Source organism: Mustela nivalis (assembly GCF_964662115.1).
Source record: "Mustela nivalis genome assembly, chromosome: 16".
NCBI lineage: Eukaryota > Metazoa > Chordata > Mammalia > Carnivora > Mustelidae > Mustela > Mustela nivalis.
Window position 1 is genome coordinate 24,644,197 of NC_139035.1, and position 17,730 is coordinate 24,661,926.

The window sequence follows — 17,730 nt, forward strand, 5'->3', positions numbered from 1 at the left end:
CTGACCTGTTTCACTTTGTATAATATTCTCTAGCTCCATCCATGTCATTGCAAATGGCAAGATTTTGTTCTTTTATATATATATATAATATTTCATTTATATATATATATATAAATAAATATTTTTCAGTCATATAAAGAATATAAAATACAAATAATTTTATTAAAGAAGATAAAGAAGCTGTAGTATACAGATAAAGATATCTTCTTTATCTGTTTCATCAATGGATGGTCATTTGGGCTGCTTCCATATCTTAGCTATTGTAAATAATGCTATTATAAACATAGGGGTGCATATAGTCCTTTGAGTTAATGTTTTCATATTTGGGTAACTACTCAGTACAATTACTGGATCATAGGGTAGTTCTTTTTTTTTTAAGATTTTATTTGTTTATTTGACAGACAGAGATCACAAGTAGACAGAGAGACAGGCAGAGAGAGAGAGGGAAGCAGGCTCCCTGCTGAGCAGAGAGCCCAATGCGGGACTTGATCTCAGGACCCTGAGATCATGACCTGAGCTGAAGGCAGCGGCTTAACCCACTGAGACACCCAGGTGCCCCATGGGGTAGTTCTATTTTTAACTTTTTTAAAAGGTAATATGCACTTAAAAAAATGCTTTTCTTTTTAAATGTAAATTTAATTTAATTAACATATAGTATATTATTAGTTTCAGAGGTAGAATTTAGTGATTCATCAGTTGCATATAACACCCAGTTCTCATTATATCATGTGCCCTCCTTAATGCCCATCATCCCACCCACTTCCCCTCCAGTAACCCTCAGTTTGTTTCTTATAGTTACAAGTCTCTTATGGCTTGTCTGCCTCTCTGTTTTCGTGTTTTTTCCTTCCCTTCCCCTATGTTCATCTGTTTTGTTTCCTAAATTCCACATATGAATGAAGTCATATGGTATATCTTTCTCTGAATTATTTCACTTAGCATAATACCCTCTAGTTTTATCCACGTCATTGCAAATGGCAAGATTTCATTCTTTTTGATGGCTGAGTAATATTCTCTCTCTCTCTCTCTCTCTCTCTCTCTGTGTGTGTGTGTGTGTGTGTACAAACATATATGTATATATACACTACATCTTCTTTACCCATTCATCAGTTGATGGACATTTGGACTCTTCCTGTGTTTTGGCTATTGTGGATATTGCTACTATGAACACTGAAGTGCACGTGCCCCTTCGAATCACTGTTAGTATCCTTTGGCTAAATACCTAGTAGTGCAATAGCTGGGTCATAGGATAGCTCCACTTTTAATCTTTTGAGAAAACTCCCTCCTGTCTTACAGAGTGGCTACATCTATTCTTAACACTTTGGGGAACCTCTATATTGTTTTCCACAGTGGCCGTACCAGTTTGCATTCCCACAAAGAGTGCAATGAGGGTTTCTTTTTCTCTACATCCTTGCTAACACCTGTTGTTTCTTGTGGTGTTGATCTTAGCCATTTTGACGGGTATGAGATGGTATCTCATTGTAGTTTTGATTAGTATTTCCCTGATGGTAAGTGATGATGAACATCTTTATATGTGTCTGTTGGCCATCTAGATGCCTTCTTCAGGGATATGCCTATTCATGTTTTCTGCCCATTTTTATTTTTTTTTTATTTTTTTTAAAGATTTTATTTATTTATTTGACAGACAGAGATCACAAGTAGGCAGAGAGGCAGGCAGAGAGAGGAGAAAGCAGACTCCCTGCAGAGCAGAAAGCCCGATGCGGAGCTCGATCCCAGGACCCTGGGATCATGACCTGAGCTGAGGGCAGAGGCTTAACCCACTGAGCCACCCAGGCGCCCCTCTGCCCATTTTTAAATTGGATTATTTTGTTTTGGGGTGTTGAGTTGTATAAATTCTTTATGGATTTTGGATTTGAACCCTTTATCAAAGATATCCTTTGCAAATACCTTCTCCCCTTCCTTGAGTTGTCATTTTAGTTTTGTTGATTATTTCCTCTGCTGTGAACTTTTTTTTTTTTTAAGATTTTATTTATTTATTTGACAGAGAGAGATCACAAGTAGGCAGAGAGGCAGGCAGAGAGAGAGAGAGAGGAGGAAGCAGGCTCCCTGCCAAGCAGAGAGCCCAATGCGGGACTTGATCCCAGGACCCTGAGATCATGACCTGAGCTGAAGGCAGCGGCTTAACCCACTGAGCCACCCAGGCACCCCAGCTGTGAACTTTTTATTTTGATAAGTCCCAGTAGTTTATTTTTGTGTTTGTTTTTCTTGCCTCAGGTTTCCCAAAGATTTTTGGTCACGAGTTTATTAATCAGTCTTTCCTGGGTAATTACTTTTAAGGAACTTATTGAGGAATTGAGGAGCTATTCCAGCTTCTAGAATCTTCCTAAATCTTGTTCTGGAATTCTCAGTATTTGGCACATATGCCTCATCGTTTATACTTGTTTTCTTATTCCACAATTTAAAAAAGAATCTTTTGTTGTTGTTTTCCTGAGTTTAAAAGGAGATTTATGGTGTAAAATATGACCTTACTCTGCCAATTTTACATGAAAATCCCCTTATAATGTTTATTAGCTTAACAATTTATCAACATTAAGTAACCAGTTTGAGAGCAGAAGTTGTGGGAAGGGCAAAGGATTAAAATATGTTAGATTATTGTAATATCTGTTTTACCCTTATCCCCTCTTATCCCCTCTTCACTAACACAAAATAGTAACGCTTGGACCACTCTTCTTACAGCCTGGCTAATTCATATCATCCTGGTTTGCTTTGGTATCTGTTTCTGTGGTGGAGATGACAAACTGACCCAGAAGTCATGCTTGTCCTTCCATACTGGTGAGCTGTCATTGTAAAGTTACTGCATTTTCAGAAATAATATTTGTTCATTCCTCTGCACCTAGGATGGTCATGCAGCTAGTTCTCACCAAGGGAATGGAAACAAAAATAATGATGTCACTTTAAGGCCAAGGGTATTAAAAAGAGGTGTGGCTTTCCTGCCTTCTCTTTTTCCATCTGCCAGAGTAGAAGAGATGGTTTCCAAGCTCTAGATCGATGGAACTTGAGTCTTTCAAACACCAAGTGGAGAAAAAAAGCTTATCTAGCAGCAACTCCTATACTGGAATTGCTATTTATTGTACTTTTATTTTGTAAGGGTACTGCATTTTTGGAATTGGTTTGTTATAGCTGTGTGCATTACCCTAACTTACAAAATCTAGGTATTCCTTCTGAGAGACCCCCCACCCCACTTTTTTTTGTGGTCAGAAATACTAGGAAATCACACTAAATATTCCATGCTATGTGATTCTAAGCATATCAAGACCTTCCATCATCTTTAATGCTTATCTAATTTGAGTCCTTAATGAAGTTGCCTTTTGACACATGGTTTTATTTAATGACATGAATCGCTTTAAGGTTTTATTTTATTTGCTTAGCATATTGCCTGGGAGATGTTTTCCTAATATTGTGATTAAGAAAGTACATTCTTTTTTTTAAATTTTTTTTTTTTTTATATTTTTATCCCCAGGGGTACAGGTCTGTGAATCACCAGGTTTACACACTTCACAGCATGCACCAAAGCACATACCCTCCCCAATGTCCATAATCCCACCCCCTTCTCCCAAACCCCCTCCCCCCAGCAACCCTCAGTTTGTTTTGTGAGATTAAGAGTCACTTATGGTTTGTCTCCCTCCCAATCCCATCTTGTTTCATTGATTCTTCTCCTACCCATGTAAGCCCCCATGTTGCATCACCACTTCCTCATATCAGGGAGATCATATGATAGTTGTCTTTCTCTGCTTGGCTTATTTCGCTAAGCATGATACGCTCTAGTTCCATCCATGTTGTCGCAAATGGCAAGATTTCATTTCTTTTGATGGCTGCATAGTATTCCATTGTGTATATATACCACTTCTTCTTGATCCATTCATCTGTTGATGGACATCAAGCCAACGTTGGTGGCATCACAATTCCGGACTATTACAAAGCTGTCATCATCAAGACAGCATGGTACTGGCACAAAAACAGACACATAGATCAATGAAACAGAATAGAGAGCCCAGAAATAGACCCTCAACTCTACAGTCAACTAATCTTCGACAAAGCAGGAAAGAATGTCCAATGGAAAAAAGACAGCCTCTTCAATAAATGGTGCTGGGAAAATTGGACAGCCACATGCATAAAAATGAAATTGGACCATTTCCTTACACCACACACAAAAATAGACTCAAAATGGATGAAGGACCTCAATGTGCGAAAGGAATCCATCAAAATCCTTGAGGAGGCAGCAACCTCTTCAACCTCAGCCGCAGCAACATCTTCCTAGGAACAACGCCAAAGGCAAGGGAAGCAAGGGCAAAAATGAACTATTGGGATTTCATCAAGATCAAAAGCTTTTGCACAGCAAAGGAAACAGTTAACAAAATCAAAAGACAACTGACAGAATGGGAGAAGATATTTGCAAACGACATATCAGATAAAGGACTAGTGTCTAGAATCTATAAAGAACTTAGCAAACTCTGGGGCGCCTGGGTGGCTCAGTGGGTTAAGCCGCTGCCTTCGGCTCAGGTCATGATCTCAGGGTGCTGGGATCGAGTCCCACATCGGGCTCTCTGCTCAGCAGGGAGCCTGCTTCCTCCTCTCTCTCTGCCTGCTTGTGATCTATCTCTGTCAAATAAATAAATAAAATCTTAAAAAAAAAAAAAAAAAAAAAAGAACTTAGCAAACTCAACACCCAAAGAACAAATAATCCAAACAAGAAATGGGCAGAGGACATGAACAGACATTTCTGCAAAGAAGACATCCAAATGGCCAACAGACACATGAAAAAGTGCTCTATATCACTCGGCATCAGGGAAATACAAATCAAAACCACAATGAGATATCACCTCACACCAGTCAGAATGGCTAAAATCAACAAGTCAGGAAATGACAGATGCTGGCGAGGATGCGGAGAAAGGGGAACCCTCCTACACTGTTGGTGGGAATGCAAGCTGGTGCAGCCACTCTGGAAAACAGCATGGAGGTTCCTCAAAATGTTGAAAATAGAACTGCCCTATGACCCAGCAATTGCACTATTGAGTATTTACCCTAAAGATACAAACGTAGTGATCCAAAGGGGCACGTGCACCCGAATGTTTATAGCAGCAATGTCCACAATAGCCAAACTATGGAAAGAAAGTACATTCTTATTCCACAACATTTTTATGGAAGGGCAAAAATGCCCTTTGAGATATTTTATCAAATGCCTTTTTAAAATCCCAGAAATTTTACATATTTGATGTCTGCCATATTTTTCTGTACTAAGAGTTGCTTTTATTTAATTTCTTCCTGAGACTTGATACATGGTCTAGTGCTATGATTTTAAACTCTGTAATATTCCCTTCCAAGGGTTTTGATGAAATGTGATGTCCTTCTCACTTTCTTTCCCATTCTGAAGCGAGAGCACAATGGATCCCTGGCAGAGATTTCTCTATCCATACAACAATCATTTATCATGATAATTTTAGGAAAGGATAGTCTGGTTATCAGTCAATTGTAGACACTTGCTATAATTGGATATAAAGATAGGGTTTCATTGAGTTGATCAGATTCTGGGGTCACAAGTTAGTGCAAGTAGGAAGGAAGAGGAGTTGGAAATCTTACAAACTGTTTGGAGGTGGGAGGGTTTGCCGGACTCTGTTTCTCTGATATTCAGAATTCTTCACACAGTCACTGCTCACAGCAGGCTAAGGGTCCTGGAAGATGAACAAGAGAATAGATCAGGTGACAGCAGCCAGGAATTTTCTTATATAACTTTATGTAGTGACTGAGTAGGCGTGAGTTACTGTTCCTGGCACTGAGACTTAGCAGGTGCAATAAGACAATAGGGGAAAGTTTGTCCCGAGAATGACAGAGGGCACTGACAGAGCTTGGCACAAGCAGACTTACAAGACTAGTGGTTCTGCTGTGTGCCTTGGCAGTTTGTCTAGTCTCAGTGAGTCTCCCAGCTAACATGACCCATGTGCTCCCTAGAGCTGGTACAAAGGAAGTTCATGCTCTATTCTGCCTCCTTCAGGATTATGTAGGGGCCACCCATTCTTCCCTTTTAAAGTTTCAAGTGTTTGATTCATGAATTTCTCATCTTAAAGCATTTCCTACTGAGTTGACAAAGCCTAGGGGTTAATTAAAGCTGCAGAAAGAGGCAGGCTGTCTGGTTCTTCCTTACAGCCTGGCTGGGAGGCTATAGTCTGGCCGTTTTGAGCATGAACTTGGAGGGCCTCCCAACTGGAATGGAATCAAAGACTTCTGTGGCTTCAGGTTTGTTTACTTTTGGCATTATCTAATGTTTTTTGGCCCTCCGATTCAGAGGCAAGGGCTCTGAATGGCCCTAACCTAGTATATAGTCAGCACTGGAAAGAATTAATCCCACTGCGACCAGCAACATCCTGGTTGTTTACCCTGAAGCATACTGAGGGTGAGGACTGGGCCAGCTGTCTGAGACATCCCCTGAAAACTCCCAGTGCAGCTGAATTTTCCCCTCCCTTATGCCAAGCAGACCTATCATTACTAGATCACACTGCTCTGGGCCATGTGTCAAGCTTACTATGGGCCAAATAATACAGTAAAGAAGAATGGAAAAGGGGCTGCATTTTGTTTTCTTTCATTCTCTTTGCAGAAAGCCTGCAAGTGTTATGCTAAAATCTGCCTATTGATTTGGTATAAATAGACCCCTTTCTCTAATCCAGATGCAGCTATGTGCCCCTCTGTTCAGGGTTGGTGATTCTCTGTTGTGTCTTGGGAGTAATAAGAAGATTCCACTGGAAAGAATGCAGGCAAATCAGCCCAGCTGAGATTACATAAAAAGAGAAGGAAAATTGGAGAAAGTATGTAATAAACCTCAGTATCTAGTTGAGTGTGATTTTTAACAAAAGACTCTTGCATTTAGCTCAATGACTTAAGATCTTTAGATAGTAACTAAATACATTTTATTCAAACTTTTCCAGTGCTGGGTAGGAGCCATTTCAGTAGGCAAGGTAATTCTACTGGAAAGCCATAAGCTGTTAAAATCAGAGGCTTAGGGGTCGATTTCAGCTCTTGGTGATTGTATTTAGAACTTCAAAGCTGTGGGCCCTGTTAATGAGCAGCTAGGCATCTTACAGGGAATTTCTACTTTCCAGATCCAGGAGAGAAGCCTCTTGTCTTGAAAGATCTGGTGAATCTTTGATTCATATATATATATATATATATATATATATATATATATATATATATATATTATTTATTTTTAATTTGATTTCTTTTCAGTGTAACAGAGTTCATTGCTTATGCACCACACCCAGTGCTCCATGTAATACATGCCCTCCATAATACCCACCACCAGGCTCCCCCTACCTCCCACCCCCTCTGTCCCTTCAAAACTCTCAGATTATTTTTCAGAGTCCATAGTCTCTCATGGTTCATCTCCCCCCAGTTTCCCTCAACTCCCTTCTCCTCTCCATCTCCCCGTGTCCTCCATGTTATTTGTTATGCTCCACAAATAAGTGAAACCATATGATAATTGACTCTCTCTGCTTGACTTATTTCACTCAGCATAATCTCTTCCAGTTCCACCCATGTTGCTACAAAAGTTGGGTATTCATCCTTTCTGATGGAGGCATAATACTCCATAGTGTATATGAACCACATCTTCCTTATCCACTCATCCATTGAAGGACATCTTGGTTCTTTCCACAGTTTGGTGACCGTGGCCATTGCTGCTATGAACATTGGGGTACAGATGACCCTTCTTTTCACGACATCTGTATCTTTGGGGTAAATACCCAGTAGTGTAATTACAGGGTCATAGGGAAGCTCTATTTTTCATTTCTTAAGGAATCTCCACACTGTTCTTCAAATTGGCTGCACCAACTTGCATTCCCATCAACAGTGTAAGAGGGTTCCCCTTTCTCCACATCATCTCCAACACATGTTGTTTCCTGTCTTGCTAATTTTGGCCATTCTAAGTGGTGTCAGGTGGTATCTCAATGTGGTTTTAATTTGAATCTCCCTGATGGCTAGTGATGATGAACATTTTTTCATGTGTCTGATAACCATTTGTATGTCTTCATTGGAGAAGTGCCTGTTCGTGTCTTCTGCCCATTTTTTGACATGATTATCTGTTTTGTGTGTGTTGAGTTTGAGAAGTTCTTTACAGATCCTGGATATCAGGCTTTTGTCTGTAATGTCATTTGCAAATATCTTCTCCCATTCCATGGGTTGCCTCTTTGTTTTGTTGACTGTTTCCTTTGTTGTGCAGAAGCTTTTGATCTTGATGAAGTCCCCAAAATTCATTTTTGCTTTTGTTTCCTTTGCCTTTGGAAACATATCTTGAAAGAAGTTGCTGTGGCTGATATCGAAGAGGTTACTGCCTGTGTTCTCCTCTAGGATTCTGATGGATTCCTGTCTCATGTTGAGGTCTTTAATCCATTTTGAGTTTATCTTTGTGTGTGGAGTAAGAGAATGGTTGAGTTTCATTCTTCTACATATAGCTGTCCTATTTTCCCGGCACCATTTATTGAAGAGACTGTCTTTTTTCCACTGGGTATTTTTTCCTGTTTTGTCAAAGATTATTTGCCCATAGAGTTAGGGTCCATATCTGGCTCTCTCCTCTGTTCCACTGGTCTATGTGTCTGTTTTTATGCCAGTACCATGCTGTCTTGGTGATCACAGCTTTGTAGTAAAGCTTGAAATCAGGCAACATGACGCTGCCAGTTTTGTTTTCCTTTTTCAAAATTTCCTTAGCAATTCAGGGTTCTTCTGATTCCATACAAATTTTAGGATTATTTGTTCCAGCTCTTTGAAAAATATCAGTAGAATTTTGATGAGAATGGCATTAAAAGTATAAGTAGAATTTTGATGAGAATTGCCTAGATTGCTCTAGGCAATATAGACATTTTAACAATGCTTATTCTTCTGATCCAAGAGCATGGAATGCTCTTCCACCTTTTGTGTCTTCTTTGATTTCTTTCATGAGTGTTCTATAGTTCCTTGAGTACAGATCCTTTACCTCTTTGGTTAGGTTTATTTCCAGGTATCTTAGGGTTCTTGGTGCTATAGTAAATGGAATTGATTCTCTAATTTCCCTTTCTATGTTTTCATTGTTAGTGTATAAGAAAGCAACTGATTTCTGTACGTTGACTTTGTACCCTGCCACATGACTGAATTGCTGTATGAGTTCTAGTAGTTTGGGAGTGGAGTTTTTTGGGTTTTCCATATAAAGTATCATGTCATCTGTGAAGAGAGAGAGTTTGACTTCTTCATTGCCAGTTTGGATACCTTTTATTTCTCTTTGTTGTCTGATTGCTGTTGCTAGGACTTCTAATATTACGTTGAAAAGAGTGGTGAGAGTGGGCATCCTTGTCGTGTTCCTGATCTTAATGGGAAGGCTGTGAGGATGATATTTGCGGTGGTTTTTCATAGATAGATTTTATGAAGTTCAGGAATGGTCCCTCTATCCCTATCCCTATACTTTGAAGCATTTTAACCAGGAACAGATGCTGGATTTTGTCAAATGCTTTTTCTGCATCAGTTGAGAGGACCATGTGGTTCTTCTCTCTTCTCTTATTGATTTGTTCTATCACATTGATTGATTTGCGAATGTTGAACCATCCTTGCAACCCAGGGATGAATCCCACCTGGTCATGGTGGATAATCTTTTTAATGTGCTGTTGGATCCTTTTTGCTAGGATCTTGTTGAGAATCTTAGCATCCATATTCATCAGTGATATTGTTCTGAAATTCTCCTTTTTTGGTGGGGTCTGTGCCTGGTTTGGGGATCAGGGTAATGCTGGCTTCATAGGAAGAGTCTGGAAGTTTTCCTTCTGCTTCAATTTTTTGAAACAGCTTCAGGAGAATAGGTGTTATTTCTTTCTCATATTTTTACTGTTCTATAGTTCCACTATTCTTGGACTCATGATGCCTGCCTTTTTCTTTTTTTTCTTATTTGTCTTTGCCTCTGCTTTACTTCTCCGATGCTACCCATAGCTCTTTCTCTCCTGCCCTTAGATATTTTGACCTTGTAGAGGAGCATTTTCCAACAGACCTATGAGACCACACAATAAAAAGTTGGGGTGCCTGGGTGGCTCAGTGGGTTAAGTCTCTGCCTTCAGCTCAGGTCATGATCTCAGGGTCCTGGGATCAAGCCCCACATCAGGCTCTCTGCTCAGCAGGGAACCTGTTTCCTAACCCTTCCCCTGCCTGCTTCTCTGCCTACTTATGATCTCTGTCTGTCAAGTAAATAAATAAAATCTTTTTTTAAAAAAAGGCCTTATGGTCTATTTAGAATGAGAAATGATTCATACTTCACAACTCTTTTGGAAATTTGTAACTTTTTAAAAGCCATTGAAGAAAGTTATTTTCATTTGTTTATATGAATATATATTTACTTATTTAGTATCAAAGTGTCTACTAGCTTCTTAAGAATTACTGGTTTTTAGAATTTGCTTTGGACATTGACACTATAATGCCCACAGGCTGAATAATCTGTCTAGACCAGTAGATATGCTAGTTACTGAGGAATAGCCATAGGTCATCAAGTTTTCTGAAAAGACTTGCTTTTGATGGCAAAGAACGAACATTGACTAATCATGTAAGTAGAAATGAGAGGAATCAAATGTTCAGTAAAGCACAGAAGGACTAAAATAAACTGGATTGGCTGCTGTCCACTAAGGAGGTGCTGAAACAGGGATACTCTTGATCCTCATAAAAACGAATCCCTGACAGAGCCCTCAAAAAGGAATGACTCAGAGAGTAAATTCTCCATGATGCATGGAACATGTAGATACAAAACCTGTGTTGCATAACTGTATAAGAGACAACATGGGGAATTAAAGGCACATACTAGGTAGAGAATTAATAAAGAAAGGGGGTTTAATCTCAATGCTCCCACTAATTAGATATGTGAGCTGGGCAAGCCATTCATTCCCCAAGCCTTATTTGTCAAATAAAAGGGTGAGACAGGACTCAAGTTCATTCCCAGTTCTAAAAGTCATAATATATAATGACTCTCCAAGTTGGAGCACAGTGGAAATTAAACTGATACATATTTGCTCCAGGTCTCTGGGCTTCTCTAGCCCCATTTTATTCTTGAAAAAATATATGCATCTCAACTGTATGTGTTGCACTAATTGGTAAGAGTGTTTCATTTTGAGTCTGTAACAAATCACAAGTTTGGGAAAGGAGAGAGTGCCTGAGATAGGAATGTTACAAGTATCTTGCAGACTTCAGTTACCTCTATTGAGAAGAAAGTACTTCTGCAATCTAAAATGAGGTATTTTTAAAAATAATGTATAGCAAACATTTAATTAATAAATACCTATTATATACTAGGCTCTGTTCCAGAACTTGAGGCAGTGTGTGTGTGTGTGTGTGTGTGTGTATGGGAGACCCCCCCCCCCCGCAAAAAAAAGACAATATGTCCTCCTTTCATGAAGCTTATTTCTTAGTGGTGGGAAACAGATAATAAACAATATGCTCAATAAGTAAGTATAAAGCAAAAAGTAAATTATATATTGTGTTAAAAGTTGCTAAATTCTGTGGACAAAGGTAAGGGTGAATGGAAGTTTATAATTACAAATAGGGTGGTGAGGGTAATTCTCACTGAGAAAGGGAACTTTGAACTAAGACCTGAAGGAGGTGAAGGAGTAAAAAATGCCTGTCTGAAGAAGAAGGAGGCCTACAGCAGAAACAGTGAAGAGGCAAGAATATGGCTTACAGGTTCTAGGAGTAGCAAAGCAGCCTGTGAAGCTGGAGAGGTGTGAATAGGCAGGTATATTGAAACAGAGGAATCTGAGATGCTTGGTCTCGCTGGAAAAAATATCACTAAGCCTATTAGAGTAACTTCCATCCTCATCAGCAGCATAGCCTGGCCCCAGACTTCTTTTCCTTATAGGAAGCCTTGTAGGAGTCTCAGGAATGGGACTCCATGCTAATCTTGAGATACCAAGTTATCAGAATATCCATCCTCTCATCAGCAATAAAGCATCCAGCCTTTGCATCTGTAGCAGTCTCCCCTGTAATTTATTCATTCTTTGGTTTAAATGCTGACTCTGTCATTATCTGCGTTTATTACCATTGCCATTGTGTATGTTTGATGGGGGGCAGGGAGGCAGGAAGCCTCTGGGCAGATTCCAGGTTGGGAATATGCATCTCTCTTCACTCTTACTTCTCCGCTAGTCCTCTGCCTTTCCCAAGGCCTGAGCCATGGACAGCTGTACAAAATGCTATGAAATAAGTAAGTGTAATCAGTGGCCCTCTTGAACTTTTCTGTGTCTGCCTCCTTTCTTGTCCCTACCATGCCTCTCCCAATGTTCTTGACTTCTAAGAACCCAGTGTGGTATAGGATATCTGCCCCCCATCTCTTTACCCCCTATGAACCATCAATACTTACTTTCAGCTAGGAGCTGATCACATTAACATAACCCTGGTGATTACCTCTTGTTGGGCAGGTTCTGTTTTTTGGCAGGAAATTAAAAAATTACTCTTGTGTTGCCATTTCATGTGTCATCAAGTTAGAATGGAGAAGATATAGGGGGGATGGGGAGGTGCTTCTCAGCTTCCTGCAACCCTGAAAATTATTACCAAATGGTAGGCAGCCACCTACTCAGAGAATCAGTGAGGACCCCTGATGCCTCCTTATCTCCAGCTCAGTGCTACCTGCTTTCCATAAATCACCTTTCTCCAGGATTTCACTGCCCTTTTTTTTCCCCCTCCTTCTTTTTCTTTTCTTTTCTTTTTTTTTTTTTTTTTTTTTTTTTTTTGGTTAGGAAACCTTCTGTAGATAGTAAGATATATAAAGTGTTTGTGTGAGCCTCTGAATTACTCTTCCTCTTGGGAGACAGGAAGTGGCTCAAGACATAAAGGAGAGTGGAAGGAGTTGTTGCCCAATGGCCAGCAATTTGGTTTATTTCACAAGATTACGTTTTCTGTGTTGTTTGCAATGTGAAATAGCGTGCACAGGTGCCCCCATTTGATTCAATTTCAACCCTCATAATGATTGATGATCCCACCTGATCACATCCAGATCACTTTGCTGTTCACCCTTGTCTGCTGGGCTGCAGTCTATGTGTGGGGAGCCAGAGCCAGACCTTTTAAGGACTCAGAATGAACAAACATGTCTGTCTCTCCCCTCTCCAGATATTCACCCATTTAAATTTTTTATTCAATCAACCAAAGTCTAGTCTACATTTCTTTGAGAAGTGGCACTGCCGGAGCAGAGAGAGTATTAAACTGAATGGAGGAGTTACAAATATTAGAAACGTGAACGCCCTGGAGAAACTAAAATGAAGAAGAGAGCATTTTGTGACCCAGATATGACCTTGTGTCCTCGTGTTCTAACCATTGCCACCATCACTTCAGCATCGTCATGAGTTAACACAATAACCATCAGTTGTTGAATATTTATTATGTTGTCATTTTTACAAGTATTTTATGAGAATAGATTCTTTAAATTATCTCAACCACCTTAAAAAGTCACTCTTATTATCCCCACATCTCCAACAAAGAAACTGAGATTTTGGAGGGGTTTAGTTTCATGCCTCATGTCTAAGCCAACCACATAGGCAAAAATCTCTATAGCCAAATAAATGGTTAAAATGTTTATGTATAAATATAGATAGGTCTGTAGGTAGTAATACATTTTAGCAAGATTCTAAAGGGCTTCTTTACATGGGAACCTTTCCTGGTGTCTTAAGATAGGATTCTGTCACACATTGACTGCTCAAGAACATATCTTCTGCTCCAGTAAGCCACCTCTGCATTACCCTTGATCTGATGCCTCCTCTCTCTTTGTTGGATCTCTTTCTCTGTTTTGGTTGGTTGGTTGGTTTGTTGGTTGTTGTTGTTTTTTCTATCCCAGTAGTGACATTTGACTCCTCCTGGGAAGGTGTCTATGAACAAAGGATGCAAAGACTTCTTTGTTAATGAGTTTAAATACCACTCCTCTGAGAAGCCTCCCTATCACCAAGGCAGAGAGCTCCCTCCTCTGTGCTTGCAAAGCACATTGTTTCTAGTTCAGTTAATAAGACTGTTCATATTATTAATACCGTGTTCTATGCAGTGCTGCATAGCCCTTCCTTGAAAGCATCAGGCTTTGTTCTAAGACTTTAGCGTTTACTGACCCATCTAATTCTCCCAATAACCCTGCAAGGTTGGTGTTATTGCTAATACACATAAGGAATGGAGGTACAGAGATCAGTAACTTGCTCAATGTCATCTAGCTAGTAAGTGGCAGGGTCAGGATTATGGAGTTTGGCAGTTTGGTGCTAGCATCTGGGCCTAATCACATTCCCTTTCCACAGTGGGCTTTAGCCTGTTCACAAGTCTGTGGTCCTGACTGGACTGCAGCCTCCTCAAAGGCAGGGAGTATACCTTGGGCATCTCTCTGTCCTCAGCTCTGGGCACATTGCCTGGCACCTAGCAGCACCTGGGAGTTATTTGTTGGGGTGAAAGAAAGGTGGTTCCTAGAGAAGGACTGAGAGGCAGCCAGAGAAAACCACCTGGGTTTATCTCTGCTTTAAGGCATTAAATTGCTGCCTGGACCCTTAGTTTCAGGTCGGAGAAAGCAAGAGGCAGTGGAGATATTGCAGAACAAGCATTGTTTGACTCTCTGACACTGTCCCTTCTTGCCTCTCTTATGTTTGCATCTAAAAACCTACCTTGGTTTTCTCCCACTTGGGCTGCACGCCTCATTGTCCTTTGTCCTGTCAGTTATGTCTCCACGTAGCACCTGTTGCACTTTGTTACAACCACCTGTCGCCCCTTCTTTGCCACCCTGACAATGAACTCCTTGAGGGAATGACCTTGTCTTTATCACCTTCCCATTGACTGATGCAAAGCCTGGCCCACAACAGGCCTTCAAATGGTGCTTTCTAAATGAAAAGATGCTTAGCCATTGCTAGACTTGGTACAGGTGGGCCAAGAAAGAACAAGAAGGAAGAAATTGTTACACCATTGGGGGAACAAAAAACGAAAAAACCACCATATTCCAGCCCAAAGAATGGAGAATCATTTATTTATTTATTTATCATCATCTTTCCTCTCTTTCCTTCTAGCTCTTGTCTTTTGATAAGCAATGCAGACACATTCTCTTAGGTTTGGTTAAGAGAAGCTAGAAAGGTGGTTGGATTGGGTCAGGGGGTAGGTAGTTAGAGGAAACATAAAACAATAAAGATGATTTAATTTATATCTGATCACAGCAATCAGCTGGCTATGCCATCAATTATTACACCCTAGAAGTTATTAAAGAGCACCTCTGTCATAAGTACCTTATTAGCTCGGGATTTATGGAGCACAGAGCCACAGCAGGAAATACTGATATTTCTCTCACAGCGTCACTGTGGATGTCAGGGTTGTCTGTCTTTCAGCCCTCTTTCTTCTCACAGATCCTCACGCTTAGGCCCTATAGACTCAGGCCAAGTCCCAGAATATTTTGCTCCTAATATGGAAATCTCACTCACTTGTGTTTCAATTCATTTTGTGTATTTCATATTTGTGGGTATTATATTCCTGCAAAAATATTCCTGGGCTCATTCAAATACTTCTAGAGTTTTCTATATCAAAAGTCACCTTCTTTGATAGGACCTCTGGTTTCAGTCTACTTTTTAAGAGGAAAAAAAACTAGACATCAGACCTCACTTTATATACGGTAGCATGAGTCCCAGAACTTGAGCCCTTAGTTTCGTTGGCCTGTGCTCTATCTTCCCTCATTGAAGCCCCAGTGTAAATAGGTCTCAGCCTTCACCTAAGGAAGGCTCCTTACTCAGGTCTCTGTACTTAATATAAATAAATAAGTTGCCTTGACATAAAAGGGACATTTCTTTTTAACAAAATTAGATGCTTTTCTCATCCCTAGAAGCAATTTATTCCCAATTATAACCAATTATTATGTGTGATATAAAAAAAAGTCCATCAAATTGCATTTTAAAATTTGGAAACTTGGTAGGGTAGAGTAACAATATGGAGTCATTCATGTCAGTTCAAGTCAGTTGTGGAATTTTTCCTTTTAAGATAAGATTTTTGAGAACTGAAAGAATTTCCACATTTTGATCTTTTAAAGTACCAAAGTGACAACACAGGCAGGAAGAGATGACACAAGAAAAGCAGCAATTTAGTTATTTACCCAGAAATGCAGAGTTAGGTTTTATTAATGAGTGGCTAGATCACACCTGACATTTTACAAAGTGACTTACAATCACACCTATGCGTGTGGGTGCACGCAGACACACACACACACTCACACACACACACTTATATATTCCATATGTGCAATAGAGTAAGAGGGTAGAACTGGGTCTGCTTCCTTAGAGGCAGAATCAACCATAAACAGTGCCCATCTTGGCAAGAGAAATAAAAGAAGTACATGCATGAAATGGAGAGATCAGGAATGAAACCCATGAATGATGAACACTAGCTGGGCGAGCTTTCTATGCACTCTCATCAGTCACTCATACACATACATACATAAACACACACACATACACATACAGAAATGTGTATGCATTTATATCCTTTTACAAGTCCTCACTGGGTCTAGATTGCTATTGCTGCTCTCATCGTAGGGTCAAAGGAATCAAACTGTTTGTGGGAATAATGTCCAAAGTAGTATTAGATATTTGAGCTCCAAATACTTACACTTTCACTCGGCTGGTGACCTCATGGTTTCTCAAGCATCAGCTTGACTTCTTCATATTCCACATATAAGTGAGATCATTCTTGTCTTCCTGTGTTTGGACCGTTAAACTTAGCATACTGTCTTCAAGGTCCATCCATGTCACAAAGGGCCAGATTTCCTTTTTTTTTAAATTAATCTTTTTTTATATCTATCTATCTCGGCAGCTATCTCACATTTTTTTTCAAATTACATTTATTTATTTTCAGCATAACAGTATTCATTATTTTTGCACCATACCCAGTGCTCCATGCAATCTGTGCCCTCTATAATACCCACCACCTGGTACCCCAACCTCCCACCCCCCCACCACTTCATTCCCCTCAGATTGTCAGGAAATGACAGATGCTGGCGAGGATGCGGAGAAAGGGGAACCCTCCTACACTGTTGGTGGGAATGCAAGCTGGTGCAGCCACTCTGGAAAACAGCATGGAGGTTCCTCAAAATGTTGAAAATAGAACTGCCCTATGACCCAGCAATTGCACTATTGGGTATTTACCCTAAAGATACAAACATAGTGATCCAAAGGGGCACGTGCACCCGAATGTTTATAGCAGCAATGTCCACAATAGCCAAACTATGGAAAGAACCTAGATGTCCATCAACAGATGAATGGATCAAGAAGATGTGGTATATATACACAATGGAATACTATGCAGCCATCAAAAAAATGAAATCTTGTCATTTGCGACAACATGGATGGAACTAGAGCGTATCATGCTTAGCGAAATAAGCCAAGCAGAGAAAGACAACTATCATATGATCTCCCTGATATGAGGAAGTGGTGATGCAACATGGGGGCTTAAGTGGGTAGGAGAAGAATCAATGAACAAGATGGGATTGGGAGGGAGACAAACCATAAGTGACTCTTAATCTCACAAAACAAACTGAGGGTTGCTGGGGGGAGGGGGTTTGGGAGAAGGGGGTGGGATTATGGACATAGGGGAGGGTGTGTGCTTTGGTGAGTGCTGTGTAGTGTGTAAACCTGGTGATTCACAGACCTGTACCCCTGGGGATAAAAATATATGTTTATAAAAAATAAAAAATTAAAAAAAAATAAAAAAGATCATGGCAAAAAATAAACTCAAAATTTC